This window comes from Salarias fasciatus, chromosome 6, assembly GCF_902148845.1.
Source record: "Salarias fasciatus chromosome 6, fSalaFa1.1, whole genome shotgun sequence".
NCBI lineage: Eukaryota > Metazoa > Chordata > Actinopteri > Blenniiformes > Blenniidae > Salarias > Salarias fasciatus.
The window spans coordinates 12,864,546-12,883,866 of NC_043750.1; the positions used below are offsets into that span (position 1 = coordinate 12,864,546).

General features: G+C 41.8%; 2 protein-coding genes across 5 annotated transcripts in view; one reads left to right on the forward strand and one right to left on the reverse strand.

Annotated features, from left to right (window-relative positions):
• The window catches only part of palm3 (paralemmin 3), a 34,870-nt gene extending 27,264 nt beyond the window's left edge, over positions 1 to 7,606 (reverse strand). For all 3 annotated transcript variants that reach the window (XM_030094754.1, XM_030094753.1, XM_030094752.1), the window contains exon 1: positions 7,192 to 7,606. The gene's annotated coding sequence lies outside the window, so the exon portion shown is untranslated. The remainder of the gene's footprint in view (positions 1 to 7,191) is intronic.
• Positions 7,607 to 15,219: 7,613 nt separating this feature from the next.
• plppr2b (phospholipid phosphatase related 2b) overlaps positions 15,220 to 19,321 on the forward strand; it is a 47,435-nt gene continuing 43,333 nt past the window's right edge. For both annotated transcript variants that reach the window (XM_030093795.1, XM_030093796.1), the window contains exon 1: positions 15,220 to 15,719. The gene's annotated coding sequence lies outside the window, so the exon portion shown is untranslated. The remainder of the gene's footprint in view (positions 15,720 to 19,321) is intronic.

Genomic DNA, 19,321 nt, shown 5'->3' on the forward strand with positions numbered 1-19,321 from the left:
ACAAAAAGACAACGGTCTAGTTATGTTGATTAATAAAAACTACACAAAACCAAAATGTGTGGGATTATTCAGTTTAAAGAGAACAGCTGGCGTGACACTTGGGTTTCTCAATACACCCACGGGGATGGCTTATTCACCTTCAGAAAATAAAATATGTCAAAGACACTATCGCGCAGAGATAAAGGGGTTAAAGCAACATGAAGACAACATGCTGCTCCAGACGCAAAACAACATCCTGTCAGGATCCGGTGAAAGAGACAGGATGGTTCCCAAATGTTCCCCTGTTATTCAATAATTACATAATTAAATCAGAAAGATTAGCACCTCTGACTGGGAGAACTAGAATAAAAGCGGCACAAGAAGAGTTTTAATATTTGCAGTATAATTAACTAAGAAACAGCAAAGCACTTCTGATGATGAAAACTGATGTTTTTATGCAACATCATGCCTTTCTGCCCGGAACACAAAACAAATCCAGAGAAACACAAATCCACAAAATAAGCCTGATAAATCAGTATATTTCGATCTTGGATGAAATTCTGTTATTTTCACTTCTTCTTTTTTTTTTCTCTTTCTGCAACAGGTATTTTTCTTGGAAATGGACTGAATTGGCAGCGTTCAGACATGTTTTACCACATTACAAGCTAGACAACAACATCACACATTAGCTGAAGCTTGCTGGCTTTGCTAAGCCGTGAAATCTACCCAAGCACAAAGACACAGATACACCACAAAATGTAGGCAATATACGTTCACTCATTTCTGTGCGCGTCGCTCAAAGCGTATTTCCATTACGTGCAGCCAGGCAGATAAAATTCTATGCATATCATAAATTTCAGGTTGGAGTACATTGTTGCATTTATTAAATGGTCACTGTTCACATGGCTGCACAATGTCCTGAATTTCAATAAAGAAAGAAAACGATAGACCATGAGAGTTGTGTTTAAGGTGCCGCTTTCAGAGGAGATGCTGCAAACAGTACGCAACAGAGAAATTCCTCTGTTGTCTCTCTGCTGGGCCTAACAGCCGTCCGTACTTTGTCACCTAGTAACCATGTGTGTTTGTTTAAGCTTGACGTATTGCAGTTGCATCATTTATGCATCTTCTTTGTTTCATTCGCACAGAAATAGAAACGACACATCCCCACAGACTGAGAGCACTGCCTGCTCATCGCCTTTATTAATCCCGATAGCCTGACTTTTACTTTGTGCAACGGATCAAATTTGAGAGAATGATCAATATTGCACTTCACCCTAATTCAAAAAGCCCAGGAAATGTGACCAACTGCTTGTTTAATTGAAGTGTCACACAATAAAGCGGCAAATGATATCAATCGGGACGCTTTTCTTTACTTTTGCTTCTCTTTAATGAATAATAGATGAGCAGAAGTAGCGGAATATTCTGCTATTGATTAATAATTCCTGCAGGATGTCAATCAATGTAGTTAGATGATGGTAATTTTATTTTCTAATTTTTTTTTTTCACTAACACAGCCACTCTGTAAGTTGTGCTCCTTTAAATCATTTTTCCTCTAAGGTTGACAGATAATAAGCCAGAAGCCAATTACGGTTGTGATCTTAGTTAAAAAAAAAAAAAAAAAAAAAAAAAAAAAAACATTCACAAGAAATGAGAGAGAAAGATGGAGGCAAACACAAGACAGCCATTAAAATTAAATATTATGCTGTCAGACGGCGCCGATCTTTCATGAAGTTATTTCCTCAGACCATCACACCGCATCACTTTACTCTCTCGTCCTCGTATACTTGATTAATATATTGTTGGTGACAAAAGCATGTGTACCAAGTCCAGCACGGCCGAACAGACAAGGCAAACTAAAGATGGGAAATGTTTTTTCTAACGTCATCCTTTCTTAGTCAGACGGGATTTCTGTAGCTTAGAGTCAAGCGAGAGGAATAATACACACAGATATACTGTGAGTCATCTAAAAAACAGTTTCCGTGGTTAATTAAGGTGAAAAAGGAGAGACAAAAGGACAGAGCGATTGTTCGGCGCTGAATGCTGTGGTGTGTCTGGTATCTCTGGCATGTTTGGGCTGACAAAATACGCAGCAGAAACACGGCGGTCAGCGGAGCTCCCTGGAAACCAACAGCAATTCAGCAGATGTCTTCATTTTAGCATCAGCCAGCACTGGAAACGAGCCCATCATATATCATGCCGCTCACTAACAACACCGTGAAATCTATGTGCTAAAAGTAGATCTAAGCTCGTTTTGCTTCTTGTTATTACATCAATGAATTAGAAAAGTCATCCCAAGTTCTCGAGGACTTCTTTAAATTCTGAGGACGCGCACACACACTTGTCAGGTTCGGTTGAATTAAAACACAGCCCGGTACGATTGATGCCTCACCGCAGCATGAACCATCTGCTTAGAAAGAAAAGCTTGAGCAGGTTAATTTAAGACTCAACACTTCTCAAACTAAAAAAGCTCCAAGAGGACCTAACATGAGATCTGACCACTAAAATATTGTAATTGGCTTACATGAGGAAGGACTTCCTGTTTTGAAGCTTTAAAGGCACTTTGAAGATAAAAAAAAAAAAAAAAAACCCATCACAGGAGTTATTAATAATCAAGCATTGTTTTGCACCGAACCCCCTCAGGCTGTACAGCATATTACAACTTATCGTTATGGCAATCTTAACACACACATTATACAAACTGTATAAGATAAAACTGTGATAAATCGGGTTTGATTGACAGCTTTAATTATGTCATATCTGGTGATCACAAGAAAGAATTGAGAAGCGCAACAATTTAGAAAAAAAAAAAAAAAGACCCAAAACAACAAAGTGAACAAACAGCTCTGCTTCTGAGATGCTGCAGATGCACATGCAGGACGCAGTGACTGCTGGAGTAAATCATGGGCAAGAAAAAGAGCATCGTAATTTAGAAGAAACAAATCTTAAAGACATCAAAAGTCCCAATGTAAGCGTGCATCTACTGCTGCTTACATTGTTATTTCAATACTTGACATCATGACTGCTTGAGTTCTTGCAGTTCAGGATATGATGTAGAATATATTGTATGTTTTTGAGCATGTCTGGCTTGACGTTCAAAATATCAGCATGAGTGTAAAGCAAAGCAGACGACAGCGTCAACATTCATTTTCAAGCAGGCAAATACACGATCAGTCCAATGATGACTGCCGGAGATATTTCCATGAAGGATGTCATCCAAGATCTTTAACAAGACAAGATACAGGATTGCTCTACGTCACCCTACATAGATGAAGTTTCAACCAGGTGCAAGAATAAAACTGTTAGGGAAAGCCGGGACCGATCCGGACCTCCAAAAGTAACCTGTGGTTTCAGACAAAGGCAGAATTGAATTCTGAGTTTTGTCCAACGGGACTCGTCTTCCGTTACGAGGCTGAGACAGCCAAAGCACGGCATGCTGCATCTCATGTATCCGGTCGACATCTCATCCTGAGCCAGCACAGACACAGACGCAGACTTAAGTATCTCACAGCCCCTGACGGGCGCCAATGAATTCAGTTTACCGACATCAATAAATCCCTCCGCTACTGGTTTTAAAGTTAGGGCTAAAAGCAATGATTATTACTAGAATAAATGCATTATGGGAACAGTCCTTCCAGCGTGGCAAATTATTCTAATTTCAGTGGCATTACCACAGACACACTGAGCTGTGATTGTGAGCTTTTCTTCCTCGCCAGCGTGAGCCACAGTTGTTTCCTTGGGAACAAACTTGAATGATGAGATTTTTCTGCCATCAGAGGAGAAAAGAAACCTTTTTAAATGCGGCCATTATCTTACTGGCCTGTAGTTTCTAGGTGAACCGTTTCTGTGCACAGTCTGCCATCTGAGTCAAATTTCTCGTTTTACCATTATAATAAGCTGAAACGGGGGCAGTGCACTCTGCACAAACACACACAGCTCGCAGGAAGACGGAGGGTGTAAGGTGCAATTCTGAGACTGACATAATAACACGACATCCAGGGAGGGAGCGTCATCTGTGCACAAACACACCGGGGCTAGTTTCTAGTTACAATCCGGCAGTAAGAGGCAATAAAAGATGTGTGAATCCGGTATCAGAGTGTGGACGGACGGACTGAGTCCCGCTGCAGGCGGTCTGACAGTGAGGAATGTCCCTCCTCCTGAAAATTCATCCATCAACCAGTTTGCCAAGCAAAGAAGTGGTAGATTTCATCACTCCCAGCTACTCTTTTGTCTCCTCCCCTTTATCTTTCTGTTTTTAATCTCCCATCGCCTTGTCAGAGTCTGACTCGCTCCTGCTCTTCTCACTGCGATAGGAAAAGATAAAAACCCCTCGCTGATTGGTGCTGCTGACGACCACACAGTTTTGACTGTCCTTTCATCTGTCTTTACCAGCTTTCTCGCCCACTCAAGCCTCTCTCTCTCCTCCTCTTTGTACATTTGGGTAGATTTCTGCACATTCATATCAAAACTAGACTGCCGTGCAAGTGATGCATATTTCAACCTGTGTTTGTCTGCATGAAAGAGGAAAACTTTTTGGCTGAACACTAACAAATACGCTACCAGAGGAGAAATTAGTTTCTGTCACAAAGAATTTAGATTTTCTACCAGGCACAAAGTAAGACAGTCAAAAAAAAATCTTTCAGGCCACGGCTCAAGATTGAAAATGTAGTAAGACATAGAAGATTGAGGGAACAGAGTCACTATGGGGTCTAATACAGAAAAAAAGGTGACAATATTATACCAAGGTGACACTTTTTACTCTGCATTTCAGTTTTATTCATTTTTTTTCCCCTTCAATTGGGCCAAAGAAGGAAAAAGGTTAACTGAAAAGGGGCTAAACATAAATCCTGCTTCATGAAAAATGACTGTTGCATTGTTTTGATAAGCTTTTCTTCCTGATCTGCATCACTCAACTTCTTGTTTTTCTTTTACATGTTTTGTTTTGTTTGGTAATGGTTTTTTTAAAACTGGAATATTTCAACACAGTGAAGTTTACACTGGAACAATGACACCAACAACAAATATTCAACCATATAAACTTAACCGATCCAGTTCAACGCAGACGTCAGGCCGATATAAGATAAGATAAATCTCAGTCCCTCCAGGAATTTGCAATGGTGCAATTTCAGCAATTAAAATTCAACCAATCTCGGCAAATTCTGCCTAACCTTGCAGCTTCATGCAATTAAAAAAAAAATCGCAAGGTCGTGCAAAATTCACAAAAATTGCTTTAATTACAACTAATTATTGAAATAGCAGCAAAGCAACTTCCTGGAGAGACTGAAATCTCTATTGTTATTCTTCATCTAAAAAAACCACCCAAACAACTCTCCCCTTTCATGTAATGAATAAATTCAAAATTTAGTGTGTCTTTGTGTGTGTGAAATATCCTTGAAATAAGTAAGTCGTACAGCTGAATGGTTTGTTTGCAGCTGACAGCGGCTACAGCTAAATTCACAATCATTCAACACAGGGTCTGTCAGAATCAGGCTGGGGTTTATTGAGCTACAAAACAGCGTTTTTCTGTAATCTGTTCGCCAGTTGGCTGCTCAGTCACTTTTACTTCCATGCATCCTGTACACACATCCTTTACGTGGAATTCCTCTTTGAAATCCGAGACATAAGCAAGCTTGTTAGAACAAACTTTCCAAAAAAAAAAAAAGAAAAGAAAAAAAAAAGAAAAAGCAAGTTCTTCCTGAGAGCCAAATTAAGCCAGAGGTGAGTAACACCCACTGGATATGGCCTCAAGGCCTCCACTTCTTCAGCCTGTCAGCTGATGAGCCATGTCAGAGGCTCCTGCTGGGATCCCTGCTTGTAAATCAGCATGCGCAGCTGCATGCTAAGCAGTGTTGGTCCGATGCTTTGCAACTTTCGGAACGGGCTTTTCTTTTTAATTCAGACCCTGAACACACACCGAGCGTGGCAGTGGGTAAGAGTGATAACGCAGCTGTTTGTTCTGCCTTAAGTAGATGAGTCATATTTAGGAGTCAGGGAAAAAAAAAAAGAAGTGTGGATAATCTGATCAACACAACTTGAAATCTTGATCAGCACAGTGTTTGTGTGTGTGTGTGTGTGTGGGGGGGGGGGGGGGTGTTGGAGGTGAGATGCAGCAGCAACAGTATAGCTACAAATGCATCAAAAGATCGAGCTGCCATCTAAAAAGACTGCATCGTAAAACTGCTCTAAATATGCTGATGACTTTGTGCTTTGCATTTAATTAGCCTTTAAAAAAAGCAGGGTTGTCAAACATATGGCCTGGGGGCCAAAGCCAGCCTGCCAGAGGGTCCAACCTGGTCTGTAAGAACACAACATAAAGGGGGAAAAAATATAGACTTGACAGTTTCAATAAAAGTAGCCTGACTGCATTTCCTGATTTATGCACTGAGGACTGGGCATTTTAATGAGGGTGGGGGACATACCATGCCACTGAGAGCCAGGAGATCAGTGATTCAGCAGGAAAAGCAAAGTAAAGCACTGACTGTAAAGTACCATCAGCATCAAAACCACACTGTGAAGGCGAATACACAAACGCGCGTGTTGTAAAACAATGCCAAACTTTAGGTGTGGGACTAAAATATGTATTTAATTGTTTTAATACTTTCATGTTACAAGATGCAAATTGGATACGTGACCTCTGGACTTAAATGTGTCTGTCACCCCTACTTTAAAACTAGAGAGTGTTGTATAAAGAACATAAAGCCACAGGATAATGGCATAAATTTATGCAGAGTCTGCAGTTGTATATTGTGAAGCACATCCATCTTCTACTTCTCACAATTCAATTAAGTTTCAGAAGGGTGACTGAGCTGAAAACTAAGTCTTAAACAGTGAGCAAACAGAGATACAGACAATCACACGCATGATTCAATCATCCATACCTCTGTTTTTGGAATATATTTGAAAATGCAGAGAAAACCTGTTCATGCACAGGGGTGATCATGCAAACTAGACTCAAACCAGGGACTTCACACCACACGCACGTGCAGGGGAGTTGCGTTTAATGTACTGGAGCGTTTAAAGTACTGAAATTTCTGACAACATCAAACCAAAACGTATCACTCATTAAATTTGCAGTGCTTCAGTGAGAGAAGGGCAGGGTTCATTTCCAGCCCCTGGCCCCGGATCAAAAGGTGTCAGCCCACCACGTACACCAGCGAGCCTTCACCCGGACCCGCGCAGAGGCGACAAACTGGGGTTTTCAGAAAATGTACTCACCGCTTCAAACTCGTCCGCTTGATATCGAAACTCCAATAAACAGAGGAAGTCAAATTAAACCAAGAGAACGGCGGAAATAGTTGTTGGGGGGGGCTGAAAAAAGAAGCGCAAACGGGAGCGGATCCTCGGTGCAGCTCAGCTTATTATTACGCAGCAAACTGCGGCGCAAAGTTGTGACCCGAACACCTGAGTCCTCCGAGCGGCGCTGGCTCCACTCCGAGCGGCGACACGAGAGGACATTTAACTTTCCCCGGCGCCGCGAAACTTTGTCCCCGAAACTAAAAGTGGCAGCATCGGCGGTGAAAGAGGAGGAGGAGGGGGGGAAAAAAAGAAAGAAGAAGAAAAGTTGAAGGCGTCCTGCTTCTCGCCGCCTCCTTTTAGCGCCTCAAAGCCCGTCGGTGCGTCCGCCGGTTACCTGACTCCAGTCATTACCGTGAGGCCAGCCTCCACCTCCAGCCTCCACCCTCCAACAGCAGCAGCAGCCTCATGTTTCCTGTTATTGTCACTGCCGGTGGCCGCAGAGCGGATAAACAGCTTTCCTCAGAGGCAACAGGTTGAGATGCTTTTTTTTTTTTTTTTTTTTTTGCTTTATTATAAGGGCATATTATTATGAGCCTCCAACTGAGGGGGATGCAGGGTGAATCACAGGCAGCTGTGAAGCTTCAGACATTTCAGTCAGTGTGAAGTTAATGTTGAAAGTCTAACGCAAACTAGTTGCATGCGCATGCTCCTGTTTCTGCAAGACAAGCTGCAAAGACATGCTTTAGCCTGAGACTCCCAGAGTGAAAGGTTTCAAATGATCTTGTGTGTGTGAGAGAGAGAGAGGCAGTGTGTTAATTCTTCGCCCTAATGGTTACAGTTTTACTATAGTAAAACTGAAAAGTGAAGTATTGTTGGGAGTGCAGGCCTCAAAGTATGCTGATGACCTTTAAGCCAGACTCCTATTATTAAATAACCAATAGTCACGAGTCAGTCGTTTTGTGTTCTTCAGAAACCAATACTATGGCCTCTCTAAACAGAAAAGTCCAAACTTACCTGATTAGCTGTGGAAGGTTCACAAAGTAAACACATGAGCATTTTATATTGATTAATGGAATATTTTGTGCCATCCACAGCTACACTGAAGCAAGCAAGCCAAATGTAAACAACAACAGCATTTTTCATCAAAGGAAAGACTAATGTTACCATTAACATCAACAGGTAACAGCTAAAACAGTAGGACCCACAGCTATTGCTATAATGCAATACGTTTAAAGAAACGCACAAGAAACAGGCTTGATTGACAAAGATTGCAGTTTCAAACAGAGATAGTTTTAGTTTATGTTTCTGGAAAATTAAAAAGTTGTCAGTACTTTAATTAATTGCAGAGTTTATAGCTTCCATGTGACAAGAAAAAACAGGTCAGTCCCACATAATGTGCAGAAAATACAATTGAAAAACAACTTCTTCTTGATTTTGTTTGAGCCAACGCACACTCGTAACAATTATAATAAAGTCAGTATGTTGCCTTGAATTTAGACTGTTTATTCAAGCTACCAGCAGGAAGAGTGCTTTATCAAGAAATATTATTTGTGATTGCTGGGTTTCTTTCCCAGGAGAAAAGTTTGACATGCACACCGCTGTAATATCACTACTTTCATCAACGTTCAAGTCTTGCACGTACTCAGTACTTTGCCATTCAATTTAGAAGATTTTAATCCTCATATTAAAGTCTCATCAGGCTATTAGTGCACTGAATGTAATGCATCTTTCTACAGAGCAGTGTGCCTCCAAATGCCTCAAAAAAAAAAAAGATCCACTTCTTTAGTTCAATTTAAAGTCACAACCTGTCGTTAAAGATTAAAAAATGCTGTAAAATGATTTTTTATTAATATTTGCAGTTGTCTTTCAGGTTGTTCTACTGAGTACTTTGAGGTGATTTCTGTTCATTTTTAATTTGAAATTGCACTGTTACAATGATTTTACCCAGTGGCAATCGCATCCAATACAAGTACAACTTCAGTTTATATTCATGAAAAGAATATCTGAGTAGAAAATGAATAACAACACTTTAGGGACAGCACGGAGAGAAAAGAACATTGCTGTTGGCTGGATTTACTTTATGTAACGTTAAACTTCCATTACCTTTTTGTTCATCCTGTTTATTAAACGGGTTGAACTTGACTGGTGCACATGTTAAACTAGTGTTTTTTTACAGGGTGCAGTTATTTTGTTAGTTGCAGACTGACACTTGAGCGTGTGCGCCACGACGCCTGTCCTGTTTGCACCCCTGCCACGGATGAAGTGCTAAAGAGGCTGAATCTGAATCCAACTTTGTTGCTCTCCGTAAAAAGTATCCACATTTGTGGTTTGAAGGAAGAATTCTTTTAATTTAAACGGCAGGCATATCTCCTCAGGTATTCGATGACCTCTTTCTGCAACGCACATCTTCTCAGGCGAACTCATCTTATGTTGGCAGAAACCGCAGGCTGTTCAGACTGAATGAGGTGAGAATATGATATTTCACCTATCACCTCACCTGCAGTGGTACGTTTTTTTTTTTTTTTTCCCTGAACGGCGTTTTGAAGAACAACTAAGCTCACATAAAGTTTTCCACATTACCTCCTGCCATGTGGTGCCTTTCGCTGACCCCACTGAAGGTGGAGAGTGATTTCAAGGACGGAGCCGGGGATCGGTTCAGCGGCTCAAGAGCTCCTTCAAATTAAAATAGGCCAAGCTATTTTTATATATATTCCATTACATCCCACTCATATTTCATTTATACTACAATATACTTCAGCCTCATTTTTCCACCATTAGTTGCTTTTTTAATTTCCCCAAATGTGGGATATGAACCCCCGAACTACTCGTGTAACCGGCTCTTTAGAGATGGTCAGTTTTTTTAGCCAAGTAAATTACATCTCAGCTGACTCGTGCTGTATCTTCTTTATAATCCCATTTTGCTAAAAATCTGATTAATTCTTTATGTCTGCAACTCCCTAGCATGGCAGTTTGAAGCACGAACGTCCTTGGCTGTGATCCATAGTGATAGTATATGAAATGAGCACATCTACCGACTCGGCCTACTTCTGATTCCCCAAGACAAGAGGGAGTCTTCACACCAGCAGCCGGGTAGTGCGAGCGCCCTGGCTCAGATCACACAACTTTCTCTCAGCAATATGGCAAATAGTCTCACTGTCTTTTGTGTGTTTCTTTGTAGCGGAAAGTATTCAGCGGTATGGCAACCTTTGCGTAAGAATGCTGTGTGTGCACGGGCTTTTGTGACGGCCTATTCATGTGTACAAGCACCAGCACCTTCTGAACGCCGCCCTTTGTTTGCTTGTATGTGCTTGCAAAGCATACAACTGAAAAAAAAAAGAAAAAAAAGCACCATTTGTGCCATACATCTATTTGCCAGAGCTACAATACACAGAAAAAAAGAGCAGGATCAATGCCTTATGATGTGAGGTACACAACATTGAATGTTGTGTTGTATGTACAACATGTATCATTCATGGGCATGTCTTTGAGCACAATGCAGCCTGTGAAAATAGTGTTAAAAAGAAAAAAACAACACCATGAGGGAAAATACAAACGCCATAAACATGTTAACAATGGATGAAAGTCTTCTCTGGGATCATGTTAGCAAGAGAGAGAAAGAGAGAGAAAAAAAAAGATGGGTTAAAGATAAAGTGACAAAAAATGTGATTTCGCCACACATGAATACACGAACTTGAGGTCTGTTTGCTGTTTGGTCCGGACAGCAAGTGTACAGTGATCCCTTTTTTTCTGCTGAACCAAGCTGTCTGGTTGTAAACAGTGCTGACACGAGCAGCGACAGTGAACAGAAGTAGAGAAACTGTGGGCTGAAACCCTCAAACAAAGAGCTGAAATACAGTGAAACACACACAGAAAACACGCAGCGTGTGTCATCATCACAAAGGCAAAGATTCACATGGTCAAGTTTACGTGAGCAAATATTGAAAAAGTGACTTTAAAGTTCACAGGGGGAAGTCTGTGACCACTAGGACTACAACTATGTTGATGATTTACAAAACAAAGTTAGCTAATATGCTGTTGATACACTTAGTTTGTTCTGTTTCTTCTCTTTTGGTGCTTGTTGATGCAAATGTCTGTTTTCTTTACTCCTGTATTTTTGCAGCAAGTTTTTAAATCTCTTTGAGTTGGACAGGAATTATCAACATTTTTTATATAATTGAGTGATTTCCCAACATCAAAGTAAATGCAACCAAATTAGATGAGATGATAAAAATTAGGAATGAAACCTTTTTTATGTATCCATGAGTGCATTTAATATATCAAGCAGAAGACAAAAAAAAAAAAAAACTAAACTGTGTAAAAGACATTAATCATTTTTGAAAAGTGTGCAACAGAACAGAAGCCTAAGCTGATAAAGCGGTGCAGAAGGTGGATGGAGAAAGAAAAATCCATGCATGTTGATTGGTCAGAGCTTTCATTTCCAGGGACGCAGCCGGAGGAAATAGGTAAAAAACTGAGTCAAAAGAGGACAGGTGTACTGCAAGTGTGCGCTTCTGCCGCTCCTGTGTGTGTGTGTGTGTGTGTGTGTGTGTGTGTGTCTCACTGTTTGTAGGCTGCACACGCCCACCACTGTGTACTTGCTCTATTTACAGAGTCCCACTGTGTCTTACCTTTGCTGCTTCGCCCTTGACTTTGACAACTCCCCTCAGTCTTTACAGTCTTGTAGTGCACGATAATACCAGCGTTATATGATCACATATGCGTCGCTCTATAGGGCCAGACGGGCATTGCTATACATGTCAAGCCCTCACAGAACGAGATGCGGAAAAGCTGGGAGTGAGTTAAACCGATGGTGCAGATAAAGTCGATGTCTTCAGGGAGGCTGTAAATGACAGATACTAATGTGGCCATAGAAATATGCTGTAGGTTGTCTCCATGTCCTTGCAGTAACCAGGTAATGGTATTTCATGAAAGCCTCATATCTTTGCGAAACACAGCTCCTTTGTGAGAGCGCCGTTGCAACTGGATCAGTTATTTTGAAGGAGTTGTGTCTTGAGATTATTTTCTTTGCCGTATCTTGTGCGCACAAGAATCTTGGCATCTATTTTTTCCCCTCGAAATGTCCCTGTAGGGGCTCCGTAGTCTCATATATATCATATCACAGTTTTTTTCGTGTGTGTGTCCCAGAAGGTCATCATTGAGCTTGGTTAGCTATGTCCATTTTTTCCCCCCTTTACTTTCTTTTTCTTTTCTTTTTTTCTGGTGTCTTTTAATGCAAGACCAATTTGAAGAGGCGCTTGTTTCATTATTGCGTGTCTACTTTTAATTTGCGTGTGTGTTTCCTTGATGTTATTTGATATTTCACTCTTTCAATGTAGCGAGTTACCATGGCAACAATGACATCTGTGGCAGCACGTGGTTTGATCAGTCATTCTCAGGAAAAAAAAAAAGGGACACTTTGCTATGAGTGGTCTGCGGTCCCTCTCCAGCTGTGAGTGATTTGTTTGAGTGCAGCTGAAGGGTGGGCGGCTTTCATGCAGTTGTTTCCTTACACGTTTGGCTTCCACGTCTGTTACCAATAGAGATGTACTTGGGAATTTGGCCCAGCAAGAGTAATGCCGCCACGCAGCTGTCCTTCCCCACTTATTCCTACTTACATTTCATTTATCTCAATGGCGTCGCCTCACCATGCCGCGATTATTCCGCACCGCTTCAGTAAGATGGAGATTTGATGGCTGTTTATGCCTGATTATGCATGTTTTGTCTAAGATATGCGAGAAGATGAGACTTGCCATCCAAGAACTGTAAAATGAGAGTTAGACCACAACAATAAGTGTCGCTCATTGCTTTGTTCAATCAAGGACGCCAATATAGTCATCAAAACTTTAACTTTTGTATTTTAGTGGTGTTTTTTTTTTCAGGTTTTTGCTTCTGTTTATGGTTTGTGTGTGTTGCAGAGCAAGAGGATTCAAAATATTGCAAGTGTGTTGACGCATTGACAAAAAAACAATTTTGGTATTGAGTAATTTATGTGTTTGTAACGTGACAATAGCTTATATTCTTGTAGCCGAGATTCTCCTGTTTATTTTGATGCGATATCGTCTAATTTTACATGCTTAGTGCATTGTTGCTGTTTGTGGCAGAGCTTTCCATCTGCCTCTGAGTGGAGAGGCACTTTAAAGGGCGAAGAGCACTCAGTTTTTTTGCTCCTTAATAGTTGCATTAATCTGTAAAAGCAGTTGTGGATAGCTGCAGAAACCTCCATCACTGTCCATCTCGCTAATAAGATTTATTATTAGGATTAGCTGACCTTGTTCTCTCTGTCGCTCGTGGAGTAAAATTGCTTGTATAGGAAGACGCAACCCATCATTACCCCTGGAATTTATATTTCCAACAGCTGCACAAAAAAATGTCTCACTATGTGTCGCATTTTTCATTCGCAGCAGTTTTGTTGGCATTACCAGTGTCTGATTGATGCAACCTTCGATTTATACCTGTATTTATGGCTGCATGTTTTGGACTTTGTCTCCTATGTTTTATTGCTGCTTCTTTTTTGTTGTGAGCCGTTGATGCGCCTAACACATAAATCCGTTTCTCTGCAGGTTTCAGCAGACAAAACACTGTTTACGCGCCAGCGTCAGCAGGCCTTGATGAGTGAATCAGTCACAAATAGAGTGGCCCACACAGTGGTCATCGACTACGGCGATGTATTATTGTGTGTGGTAATTAGAGAAGTGAAACAGAGCCATCGGGGACACAAACATTCAAAAGAGCATCCTCTTAGTTTTCTATTGCAGGAAACAGCTATCCATTTTCTACCCAGTTTAAGGTTGGTAGATACACCATGGACAGGTCATACTCACATCTACAGACAACTTAAAGTCACCAGTTAACCTAAAACACAAAGTTAGTCGGGTAATGGTGATCAAGCAGGGATTTCGGTAAGATTTGCTGAAATCTGAAAGAGGCATCTGGTTAGCTTTGCCTCAAATAGGGACTAGAAAGATGGAGATGGTTCCAGACTCAGCTGATTTGACTTTGGGAAGCCTCTACTTAACATGCTATATTTTGTTTTCTAATCTAAATTTCAATACCATCATAATCTGGTGTCGAAGGTACAGTAACTTCCTTTCACATTTTAATTGTTGAGAAGATATCTTATCAAATTACACGTTTTCTACTAAATTTGTCTTTGATTTAATGGAAGCAAAATGGTAATATTAGCATAAAACTCTGGCCCGTCTTGACTTGCAGATGCTCATTTGTATGGTATGTGACCACTTTTTGCTTTGTTTGTTTTCAACAGGGCTGAAGTCCTCATCAAGCACAGACCTGTAGATAAATGTCTTCAGGGGATTTCCTGGTGTCCGGCAGTCCACCTCTGCCTCTGCAGCTTTACCAAAAAAGCTAATCAGCTTGATTTTCCAGCTGTCTTTCCTCTGAAGGACTCAGAATGCGCTAAAGAACAGACCCTGGCCATTATGCAACCCAGTGTCACAGATAAACAGCCAAAAACTGCAGCTGAACCTGCAGCTCAAGGCCATCGACCCACATCAGCACTTGGGGTGGGTGAACCTCTCTTTTCCGCTTGACCACATCTCATTAATCCACGTTTGACTCTCCAGTGTTGCAGTTCTGGCTACACTTTCACACTTTGTCATTTAGATTGCTTTAAGACAGACTCATACAAGCACAAAAGACTGGTGTTATGCCACATTTTTGGGGGCTTTTTTTTCTATTTTCATTTCTTCCTTGACATCATAGATACAGACACATCGCCATGTACTTTCAGGAGCGCAGAGCAAATCTTGTATCAGAGAGGTTTCCTGAGGTACTAAAGTGCACACTGTCTACCATTTTAGCCACAGTGTTGCTTCATCCTCTGACACACATACACTCACCCCCCTCTCTCCCTCCCTCTCTCTCTCTCTCTCTCTCTCTCTCTCTCTCTCATACACATGCTCTGTGTCTCCACTCCCGCTCTCTCATTCTCTTATTCCCTCAGCCCACTCTCAGCTTTTTTTTTTTCCTCCTTCTCCTCTTTGCCTCTCCTCCTTTTCCTTTTACACACATGCCTACAGATGCACACACATGCTTCCTCTCCTCCTCGCTCCGCGCTCTCATCCTCTCCTCACATCCACTGGCAACTGTGCTGAAGCGGGGTCCCTCACCAAGCCCGTGGATCCCTTCACTTGACTAATTAGCCTTGAAGTGCTGCTGAAGATCATCATATTTAGCTTGGCGACCCAACGACAGAGTGCAGACAGATATAGACTCGGCTGGCTGGAGGCTGGGCGCCTGGCAGAGGGCTACCTCTCTATCTCTCTCTATTCACACTCGGCGCCGAGGGCTTCTCCGCGGCGGAAGTGAGGGGCGGTTTAGCTTTCAAAGAGACGAAAAGGGGGAGGAAAGAGAAAGAAGCTGAGCTGAAACCACAACAAAACCCCAGGATGGGAGTCCACTGCAGGAACCAATCCTCCTAGACTCAGAGAGTAAGAGGAGGCAGCGGTCACCGCGCAGCAGCACGGATCCCAGGATACAGATTTAAGGTGAGACTTTTTCAAACCAGTTTTTTTTTTTTTTTTCCTCTGCTTCTCTCTGAAAATGAGGTTGCTCCTGAATTTGTTAGTGAAGCAGAATGAAATAGACTGCAAAAATAGTACAGTTGTGCATCTCTGACCCATATTGTGAAACCTGAGGGACGGCAAAGCATCAGTTCTGTACAGGATGTTTCTCTCACTCTCTGTCTCTCTCTTCTTAACTGAACTGCGCTCACACATTCACACACTGAATTTGATACACGCGAGCGTCAGCTGTGTGCTCCCACTTGTTGGACTGACATTCCAAATTGACAAGCGGCAAATACTGGGAGAATTGTCACTTTTGTATGCGTCCGCAATCGCAGTCCACACACTATGTAAATGTGCGAATGCACCTGTGCGTGCGAGCCGGGGAGACCGTGAGAGGGTCTTTTGTTGCCGTGGTGCCGGTGCAAGGCTTAAGGATGCACATCATATTGAGCAGCATGGACAGCAACACAAGAGACGATCAGTCACGGCAGCCTTATGCCTGATTGCCTCTCACCGCTCAGGAAGACGGGCACATAAAGGAAGACCCAAATACTGTATTTACAGCAGACAGAATCCTCTGTGTGTGTGTGTGTGTGTGTGTGTGTGTGTGTGTGTGTGTGTGTGTGTGTGTGTGTGTGTGTGTGTGTGTGTGCGCGCTTTTTCGCACACGCATGTGCACGCGCTCCTCTTGTATCCTGCCACAACTTGTACAATGTGTTCTCTCTCAGGATCGGTAAATGATGTTCCATGTTCTAAACACCTCCTGCTGCACAGCAGGGTCTCGTACCTGCAGCGGCGTCACGGAGTGACGGCGGGACAGCGTCTCTCATTAGGCAGACAGGTGGCGGTGGAGGACAGAGGGGTGAAGCCGCACCACGTCATGGAATACCTAACGCACTTAGACAGGCTGTTCTGATTTCTGCATGCGTGCTTGTTACACATCCAACATTTATACGACACAGGCCACAGCAAGATTTTTCACTGAAAACTGTCATTTCTTTTGTCCATCTTTGACGACGAACAAGCTTTTTTCTGAATATATATCGATGATAAATGTTTGGCATGGAAAACCCGGTCAAATCATTAAGTTTGTGGACATTGACAGCACCTGAAATGGTGATTTACAGTTTATAAATGCTGCTTGTTTAATTTGGACAGGTCATTATTTAGTTCTGCTTGTGCTAATATCATTCTTCTCTTTCTTTCTGGCATATTTTAATTATTGATTTGACCTGAGAAAATGATTTTCCTTTTTGGAGGAAATGTTTGGCAACCTTTTAGTTACAACTTTTCCATATAGGAGGAAATCCTTTAACACAATTTGAGTATTTTGACTTTCTATATGATTAATTAAGATGACAAAAACTTGACCCCACCGTGTTCAACAGGTATTTTTTACTTGTGTGTTTCCCATTCGTTCCACTTGCAGATCTTTCATTTGTATCAGAACCATTAATAATAAGATGCAGTTTTTTGTGAACCAGGATGTCTCATCAAGCACATCTTTTACAGCCCTTTTCTTATATTATTTAGCAGTAAAACTGGTTCAGGTGCACAGTGAGGGCATGGACACATTCCAGCCTCCTCGAGTGGCTTCCTTTCCACTCACCCATAACAGCCATTGATTGGGGAAAGGGCTGACAAGGCAGCAGAGATTCGCCCTCCGCCATAAAGCCGGCAAGATAATTGTTGTCAAGCAGATGAGGGAGCAAGCTCGATATCTGAGAGGAAAAACCAATCGGTCCTTGAGTGAATGAAGTTATATTGAAGATTGCTGAGGGCTTTCGCTTCATGACTGATAATATCACGATTTGAGAGTTTCTAAAAAAGAAATGCTTTTGCTCTTTTAATCAAAGAGGATATATTTAAATGGCTTTTCAGGCTTCCCTAAACTTAAAAGAGCGGATGCTGACATTATTTAACATGAGTGCAGTCATCTGCGTGTCAGGAACCCCTGAGCGTCTCAGAAGCTTCGCCGTTTTCCTCTAACTTCCCCCCACCATCTCGTTTCCATCTTTCCTCCTGTTCTGACTTTGGGGACTGAAGCTGTTTTCCTTCAACTTCTACCTGTTATCCCCCAATCACCATTATTTCCCATTGCTGAGTCTGCCGGCTTCACCCCACCCTCGCTACTTCTGAAGACTCTCCCAACGTCTGCATCATGATTTTGTCTCTCTCTTATCTCTTTCTGTCAGGCTTTTGTTTTTGATCATCGCTCCTCTGTTTCCACTCTACTTCTCCTCCTTTCAACCTCATTTCCCCACCAATTCTTTTGATTGCCTCCTGCTTACTGGTTCGTAGGTGTTTGTGCGTGCGTGCGTGCGCGTGTGTACGTATGCACGTGCGCGTGTGTGCACACCTGCCACTGTGCAACGTTTGATGCGTCTTGCAGATGTGTTTGTTTGCCATCTTAGCACGTCGGTAAGTGAAGTGATGTGCAAGTGTGAGGCTGCATTTGCAGAAAAATCTTCATGTTCACTTGTTTCTTTATTGATGAAAGACAACAGGAGGATTCTTTCTTGTGTGCTCCGGCATAATTGTCAGTATATTATGTAAAGCTCCGGGGCAATTGGTCAGTTTGAAGGTAGTCCATGTTGTTGATATGCAAGTGCCTCATTGCAAAGTGACTGAAACTACCTGTTCTGATGAAAGACTGAGGAGCTGGACACATGGCGCTTCTGTTGTTCTTTCAGGTTTGATCTCACATAAGTAGAGCCACATCTGTCACTTCTGGGGAAACTCACGTGCCGATCATCAGTGGAGCTTTGTTGTCTCTCACAGATGCAGTAACAGCTTTATCCCATGAAATAGAGGTAATCTTGGACAAGAACACCATTGTTTTATTAATGAATCTGATTAAAAAAGGAAAAACATATTGCGATTAGGAATACCTCCTTCCAGCTTCGATACATGCTTTATTCAGGCTCCAGTCAACACAGAGTGAAAGGCGAGGTGCATTGAAAAATAGTGTTGGCAGCAGAGACAGACAACCCCACACACAGTCACTTCATTTAGCACGCCTGTCTGAAGACTGTGGGAGGACAGAGAGACTGTCAAGCCATGCTTTCCTAACGCATCTTGACGTACATCTTGATTCATCCCACTGTATTTTTCTTATTTTCAATGTGAGGTATAATTTTATAAACAGCTGGACAGCGTTATCTATAGTTCTATAATGCGTATGACATTTTTTGCTGACATGCAAAACAAGTTCTCGCTGTATCTGAAAAGAAGGATGTACATTTAACTTTAATGACATTTAGAAAAGGGAAAAACACATTACTTTAATGCTAAAGCTGGAAACTGTCAGTATTTATTGTCTGAAACAGTTTTGACTTTAAGTTGAAGGCACTGGTGCAGAATGTAATGTTATTAAATGTAAACACCCGCTGTTGACTCATTCAATATAAGATATTGTTCCTGCACACGGTGGTGTTTCCCTGCATCACCTTCCAGTGTGACGACAGAAAACAGTTTAAAATGACTTTGTCTGCCATGTGGTCACATGTATCTCACCAAAGTTTTTAATTAGTGTTAGCTTGTTGCATATTTTGACACAAATATTTCAAAATTACTACATA